General features: G+C 43.2%; 1 long non-coding RNA gene across 1 annotated transcript; it reads left to right on the forward strand.

Annotated features, from left to right (window-relative positions):
• Nucleotides 1–1,903: 1,903 nt before the first annotated feature.
• On the forward strand, nucleotides 1,904–5,271 carry LOC147011077 (uncharacterized). The gene is made up of 2 exons (XR_015052465.1): nucleotides 1,904–3,394; nucleotides 5,084–5,271. It is a non-coding gene; the product is annotated as an uncharacterized LOC147011077 (long non-coding RNA).
• The last annotated feature ends 2,863 nt before the right edge of the window (nucleotides 5,272–8,134 follow it).

The following is an 8,134-nucleotide window of genomic DNA, read 5'->3' on the forward strand; positions in this document are numbered from 1 at the left end:
AACCAATGTCACCCGCAGGACGACCCGTATCTTTGCCAAAAGGTGACCACGTGTGACTTCTTTAAGAGTCGCACTGAGGTGAACAGAGCTGCTATCCACCAGGAAGCGACTCCTTGAGGAATATCTGCAGACGAGAGATTCCGATGAGAATCGATTCTCGAGTAACCATGAAAAATATGCGTTTGCCTCATTACGTCACCAAATGTGTGTCATGGCCTCTCAAGCCGAAATGCAGAGAAGCACTCAGAGGTGTCAATTTTGAAGTGCGACATGATATGGACACAAAACTTGAAAATTTGACCTTGGGGTCAAATATATTTGACCTGAGGCGCTAACCATGACGGTCAAGGCCAATCGCCCCGAAAAATTAGTCAGCTGAGCACCAGACCATGAACTATATTCCCATGAAGTTTGAAGACGATCCGATCAAAATTACTCAAAAAATAATGGTTTCGTCGACTCCCCTGATTTGCGACAAAGTGACCTTGACCTTTGACCTTGACCTTCAAAATTTTATGCGCTGAAAGGGACCTCTATAGGCCTCTGATATGCGAAGTTACAAAAAATTTCCAATGATAACTGTGCTCTGCAGAATTATTTATACGTGATTACAGACAAAAAAAAACAAACAAAAAAAAAAACATACAAGCTGACTAACATATCTTGCAAAACTTTGTTTTGGCAAGATAATAAATAAATATTCAAACCGCGAGCAACAAACAACAACCACAAAGGCTGTTTCTTCGCTCTCGCATGCCCGCACGTGCGTGGCCCAGAAGTTCGCATATGTATTAGCAATTTAGTTTTAATACCCAATTATTCAATTAGCGCTACTTTAACGTATTTTACCTTTTCGCAATGTAAAACGTGGCAAGGAAAAACAAAAAAGAGAAGAGAAGAGAGAGAAAAAAATTTACTTCCTGGTTAAGAGCATACCAGCACTCTGATGTTACCAGAAATTTATGCACGTTTAATATGAAAACTTGATCATAACCCAGGCCATTGTGTTTATCTATAAATGCGCATAAGAAATCAGAAATTATTAGAATACACGAAGTCATCATTATCCCACGAAGCCCGTACGTTGCTTAACCCATTATGAGAGCGTGGCTGGAAGGCTTCCCTTCCCATCGGCCACGCCCACGCAACAACGTGTGTTGTCATTGCTTTGGTAAATAAATGGCCATAACTTGGGGAAGCACTTGTCCGATTAATATCAAACCTTGAAAAGGCACATCCTCAGGTCCCCAGCAATATACCTGGCAAAGTTTTCAATTAGATTGGACCAGAGGTTTTCGAGAAACAGCGGTTACACACACACACACACACACACACACACACACACACACACACACACACACACACACACACACACACACACACACACACACACACACACACACACACACACACACACACACACACACACACACACACACACACACACACACACACTGCTGGAATTATAGATAGATAAAGCACGTATGCAATTAAACAAGGCAAAACATGTATTCAATTAGACAAGCAATTAAAGCACGACAAAAGAACTACGACCGTCTACTTATTATGTACAGTCACTTGCGCTTAACAGCAGTTCCTACTTATTAGAAGGACCCACAGACACACTTACGCACACACACATACAAGAAATGGTGGCAGAGGCCTTCAATAAAGAGCTCCAGCTCGGAGGACAGGTGAGCTGAAACTCAGAACCTATCTCGAACCTCTCCACCTCGTGTGGTCTTCAAGTTGTTCGGACACGGGCTCCAGCGAGAGCGAGCTGGATCCAATCGCTGTGAGCTGCGATCCATCCCGAGCTCCCGTGAATCCTCCCGCACTATTCAACACGTGCTGGTGAGACGAGGCGCCAATCCTTCCCGTCGATGCGTCGCTTCCCCGAGGAACCACCTCCAAGAAGAGTTCAATGAGTCGCACCAAGCCGGGAACCAAAATGGAGAACAAAGAGCTCCACGAACCAAGAAGAAGAAGCCACCACTCGCAGCTCGAGTCAAGCAACCGGCTTAACTTTCTTCCAAACAGGGCAGCTTGAAGCAAAAAGCTCTCCCGCGCCAAGCAGAAGCCGAAGCTCACTGAGCCAGCCGAAGCAAAAAGCTTCCAAAAAGCCTCCTCCCGAGCCAGGCCTCAGCCAAAGCTCACTGAGCCAGCCGAAGCAAAAAGCTTCCGAAGGCCTCAACCCTAACCCAAGCCAAACAGGACCCGAAGGTCTGTTGAACGACTACTTTCTACTCCCTTCTCCAACTCCTCTACACGAACAAAGAAAATATCTCCTCTTATCCTTCTCCCGCCCTTCCCCCACTCCCGGCGTGACTCATGACTCATGCCCTCGTGTTCCATCCCCCGCTCAGCCACGGGTGGGAGGGAGTTATTGACATCATGAGTCACGGGACAGCAGGGTTCTTCTTGCTCTTTGCAGAAGAGGGGGAGGGATGTCTCCATTGTTCGTTCCCTAACTCTTAAATCGATTCGCAGCGCATCTAATCCATTTCTGAACATTTAAACAATGGAAGGCGAGCTATCTAGAGAACAAGCACTTATCGACATAGCTGACTAAAGGAACCTGAATGTTGTGTGCAATCGAATTCCAAATTCGTAACAATATTATATGTACTAGTGTCGGGAATCGTACCTTTATCTATTAGCTTTGCCTTTTTAGAAGCCATTATATATGCTTTTTGCAGGCTTAGTGATAAAATATACTCTTGGCTGGCTGCTTTGTTAAAGGACAAATAGAACAGTGTATGCAGAAAACGATTATTATTGTCCTTGAATAGTTCAAAGGAGCATTGTGAGAACAGGAACCGTAACGTGCTCTTATCTCGACTTATGTTTCAGCATTCTTGTAATGAAAGGACAAAATGTGGAATAAGCATTTGTCCAAGGATAGAACTGAGAATATAAGAGGGTAATGCCTCGTCATCTAACTGGTGACGGCACCCTCTGAGCATCCTTAAGATAATTGAGGTTCTTGGTGTTGCCTCGCTCCGTGCACATCTTGGTGAACAAATTAAACAGCTTTCAATCAAGTATATCGATGTCTTCATACTTTAATTTAAGGGTGATTGACGTTTACGACAATTGGCACAGCAAGCAGGGGGCTGAGACAGTGGAAGCAGAGGTGGGGATGAACCTTTGGTGATCAAAGAGAGAAAGCCGGCGCCGGTGACCAATTTGAATAAGCTTTCCAGAATTTCTCGAGCGATACATAAAAGGGTGAAGGAGGCGTTTCCGGAACCAGTGGAGGAACTGTACCATACCTTCAAGCCGGGAGACTACGTGCTGGTAAAACACTTCACAAGAAAAACAACTTTGGAACCTCGTTGGAAGGGACCATTTCAGGTATTGCTGACCTCCCCAACTGCTATAAAGTGTGAAGGTAAGCCTGCTTGGATACATTCCTCACACTGCAAACTTGCCTTCCCAAAAGAATAGGAGGGTGTGCCAGAATGAATGTGTCACAGCAAATTCTAATTGCTATAATTGTCCTTTGGATAGGAAATTGGGAGGTGGAAGGGCAAATTGACTATTGGCCAATCGAACAGAGAGGAAAAAGGGCAATTGGAAACCATGCTGAGCATTTGCATGATGGGAACACATGGGATCAATACGTTCCTACTCTTGTCACATAGACATGCAATGTTGAGTAATAAAACTAAGTGTTGGGTATGCACCCATCTTCCGCACTCCTCGAAGACGGGTCTGCCAATATCTGCGATTCCATTTGAGGAAATAGATCACTGTGGAGCTGCTTGGTACCACAACTACAATTTAAACAGAACAAGCAACTCAATGTGTACATTCTTTACTCGTGCGTGGTACCCTCCTTCCAACTTAAAGAAAAGACCTCCGTATTTCAGGATTGCGTACAAACGAGTTGGGTTTCTTTGTCTTACTTGGACAAATCCTAGTAGCAAATTTTATACAGGGAATTCTACATGTAACTCATCCATAGAGATAAATGACATTGACGACAACGGAAAGGAAAAAAATAGAACATATGCTAAAAATCGCATTCAATGGCACATATTTTGTATGTGGGTTCAGGGCCTATCCCTGGTTGCCACTCAATTGGACCGGCTCCGGTTTCCTGGCTTTTATTGTACCACACATGTGTTTGATCACTGGTCCATTATCTAAGATAAATTAGCAACGATGGAAGAGGACCATATCAGGTGGGGAATTTGCAGCAATGGTACTTTTCCCCCCGATATGGATCCTGGGTAGGAAGAAGGGAACTCATTGAAATGGCAGCATCATTGGAAGTGATGGAAAATGAAACTGCTGATGGATTTGGTAAGGTTAATGTGGAGTTAGTCGCATTAAGGACAATGACAATGCAAAATAGGGTGGCTTTGGATATGATACTTGCTGAAAAAGGGGGAACGTGTGCTGTGATTGGAAAAAGAATGTTGTACGTATATTCCAGATAATTCAAAGGATATCCATGATATAGCAAGACATATAAGGAAGGAAGCTGCAAAATATAATTACAACCCAGGGTGGAAGTTCGGAACATGGTTGCAAGGATTGTTTGGAGGATGGGACGGAACTATTCTCAGGTTCCTATTGACAGGATTGGCTGTATTGATTGGAATATTCATCATATTGTCTGTAATCAAAGCAGCCATTATGGCTGGCTTGCGAAAGTGTGTTACAGGATGGCATCCAAAGAAAACAATCAAGAATCCCAAAGCCAAACACGAACCTGAGATGGCCCTATTAGCAATAAAAGGGGAAAGGGACACTTCAATAAATGGGGCAATTTTACCCGGCTCCCCACAACCACTTGTACAACCCCCCCCCCCCCTCTCTTCCCCTCCTCCCGATATATCACTTGTCTGTAATATGTGTACTTCTATGAGCCGAATACCTATAATTGATGATTCATATATATCACTTGAAGAGAAAGACGAAAATGTTAAAATGGAACTGGAAATGGCTGTACACCAAATGCTCATGGGTTTGGACTAAATGGGTTTGAACCAGTTTTTGGACGAAGATTTTTACTGAGAGATTTGTTAAACAGAAAGGTTGGCATGTGATTCTGTCTTTGTGGGGTGGGTAGTTCTCTTCCTGTGTGAGGAGGGTGCAGGTGGAGCCCTTCGACTGCCATGGGGACCATCTGGAGCTACCGAAGGATGGACTCCTCCCATGGAGTGGTCTATCTGTACCACGGAGCTGGATCATCTGCTGGCCTGAACTAAGAAGATGCTTGGTTGTGATTTAATAAAGCATTGTTTCTTAAAGTAACAAGAGGAGGATGTCGTACGTGCCCGTACGTGCGTGCCCATACGTGCGTGCAGGCTCATACGTGTGCGTGTGGCCATACGTGCATGCCTGCACATGCATGCAAAAAACAGAAAAGTAGAATTGTGACGTCAAAGCACCGTGTCCTGTTATTGGTTTGGTAAATAAATGGCCATAACTTGGGAACCACTTGTCCGATTAATATCAAACCTTGAAAAGGCACATCCACAGGGCCTCAGCAATATACCTGGCAAGTTTCAATTAGATCGGACCAGTAGTTGTCGAGAAACAGCGGTCGCAGACAGACAGACATTGCTCGAATTATATCTATACATATATATATATATATATATATATACATATATATATATATATATATATATATATATAAATATATATATATATATATATATATATATATATATATATCTACACGAGTACGTGCCTGTTAAAAAAAAACATAATAATAATAATAATAATAATAATAATAATAATATTCAAACCGCAACCATGAAACAAGAACCACACAGGCCGTTCCATCGCTCTGGCGTGCCCGTGCGTGCGTGGCCCGGAAGTTCGCATATCGCAGTCACGATTATTCACAATTTAGTTTTAATGGCCAACTATTCAATGAGCGCCAACGTATTTTGCCTTTGCTCAATGTCATCGCAAGGAAAAACACAAAGACAAGAGAAGAGAAAAAAAATTACTTCCTGCTTCGGAGCATACCAGCTCACTCTGATGTTACCGAAATGTATGCACCGTCTAATGTGAAAACGATCATAACTTGGGGCATTGTGTTCATCCATAAATGCGCATAAGAAATCGAGAAATTATTTGAATACACGAAGTCATCATTCTCCAGAAGTCCGTACGTTGTAACCCGTAATGGGGAAAGCGGCTGAGGTTCCCTTCCCGATCGGCCACGCCCACGCAGCAACGTGTCTCATCATTGGTTGGTAAATAAATGGCCATAACTTGGGAACCACTTGTCTGATTAATATCAAACGTTGAAAAAGCACAACAGGGCCCCAGCAATATATCTGGCAAGTTTCAATTAGATCGGACCAGTGGTTGTCGAGAAACAGCGGTAACACACACACACACACACACACACACACACACACACACACACACACACACACACACACACACACACACACACACACACACACACACACACACACACACACACACACTGCTGGAATTATAGATAGACTAGTACATGCCCGTAGGTGCGTGCCCTTATGTGCGTGGCCGTACGTGCAAACAAAACAAAACAAAAAAATTTCAAACCGCGTGCCAGAAACAACAAATACACAGGCCGTTCCTTCGCTCTCACGTGCCCGTACGTGCGTGCCCGTACCCGTTTCTTCTGCACGGCGCCATGCCTCGCGTCCAGTGTTGTCTGCCAAGCGAGCAGTTCGTTCTTCATCCGTTTCAGCTGCACGACGCCTTGTCACGCGCGTTGCGTCGCGTGTCAAGCGAGCAGCTCATGCTTTGTTAGATTCCATTGCACGTGCATGACGCGCAGCTTCGTTCCTTCGCTGTCATAAATGACGACTGGATTGGGGCATTCTGTTTAAGAAAATCGAGAAAGAAATCGAGAAAGTACAGAAGTCGAGAAAGAAAGAATACAGTAAGTCGATAAATCGAGAAAGAATACAGTACTCATCACTATCCGGAAGTTCGCATATCGCAGTTACGATTATTCACAATTTAGTTTTAATGGCCAATTATTCAATTAGCGCCAATGTATTTTGCCTCTTCGCAATGTCATTGCAAGGAAAAACACAAAGAGAAGAGAAGAGAAAAAAAAAAACCTTCGTGCAAAAATAATAAAAATAAAAAATTACTTCCTGCTTCGGAGCATACCAGCTCACTCTGATGTTACCGAAATTTATGCACCATCTATAATGAAAACGATCATAACTTGGGGCATTGTGTTTATCTATAAATGTGCATAAGAAATCGAGAAATTATTAGAATACACGAAGTCATCTCTCCAGAAGTCCGTACGTTTTAACCTGTAATGGGGAACGCGGCTGAGATTCCATCCCCCATCGGCCACGCCCACGCAGCAACGTGTCTTGTCATGGTAAATAAATGGCCATAACTTGCGAAGCACTTGTCCGATTAATATCGCACATCCTCAGGTCCCCAGCAATATATCTGGCAAGTTTCAATTAGATCGGACCAGTGGTTGTCGAGAAACTGGTCACACGCACACACACTGCTGGAATTATATATATATATATATATATATATATATATATATATATATATATATATATATATATATATATATATATATATATATATATCTCAATCATGATATCTCAAAAAGTTGTGGACGAGTGATGACAAAACTTGGTGGATGAGTTGGTTCGGTGACAAGAACAAGCCGACCCGATTTTGGTTCAGGTCTGGATGCAGATCCGGCCTATCGGTGGGATACAAAATGTAAACTGTTCAGCCTGGTGGAAGTATACTTTTCTGAATGCCATTCTAGTTACCCTCGCTGAAGGAGAGGTTGTTGCGTTGGGTCCGTTTGTTTGTCCACACAGAACTTTTGTGTTTTTCCCCACAACCGCTTGTCGGATCGAGACGAAATTTGCATCAACGATCATCAATTCGACTCATGTCGAATGTTTGAATCATAATTATGACGTCGTAAGTCACGTGGCGTGGCAGCAATCTTGGAAAACAGAAAAACTTTGGACCTCTGCATCTGTAGCAGTATCACAATCTGCTTTTAAAAAAATGATTCACAGATATCGTGGCTTTCCTTCCAGAATACCCAAATTCCACGTGAAAGTGGTTTGGTTCAGTTTAACGTGTTGACATCTTCTTTTAAGGTATGATACAT

Source organism: Eptatretus burgeri, chromosome 16, assembly GCF_056783735.1.
Source record: "Eptatretus burgeri isolate ZD-2024b chromosome 16, Ebu_testis_v1, whole genome shotgun sequence".
NCBI lineage: Eukaryota > Metazoa > Chordata > Myxini > Myxiniformes > Myxinidae > Eptatretus > Eptatretus burgeri.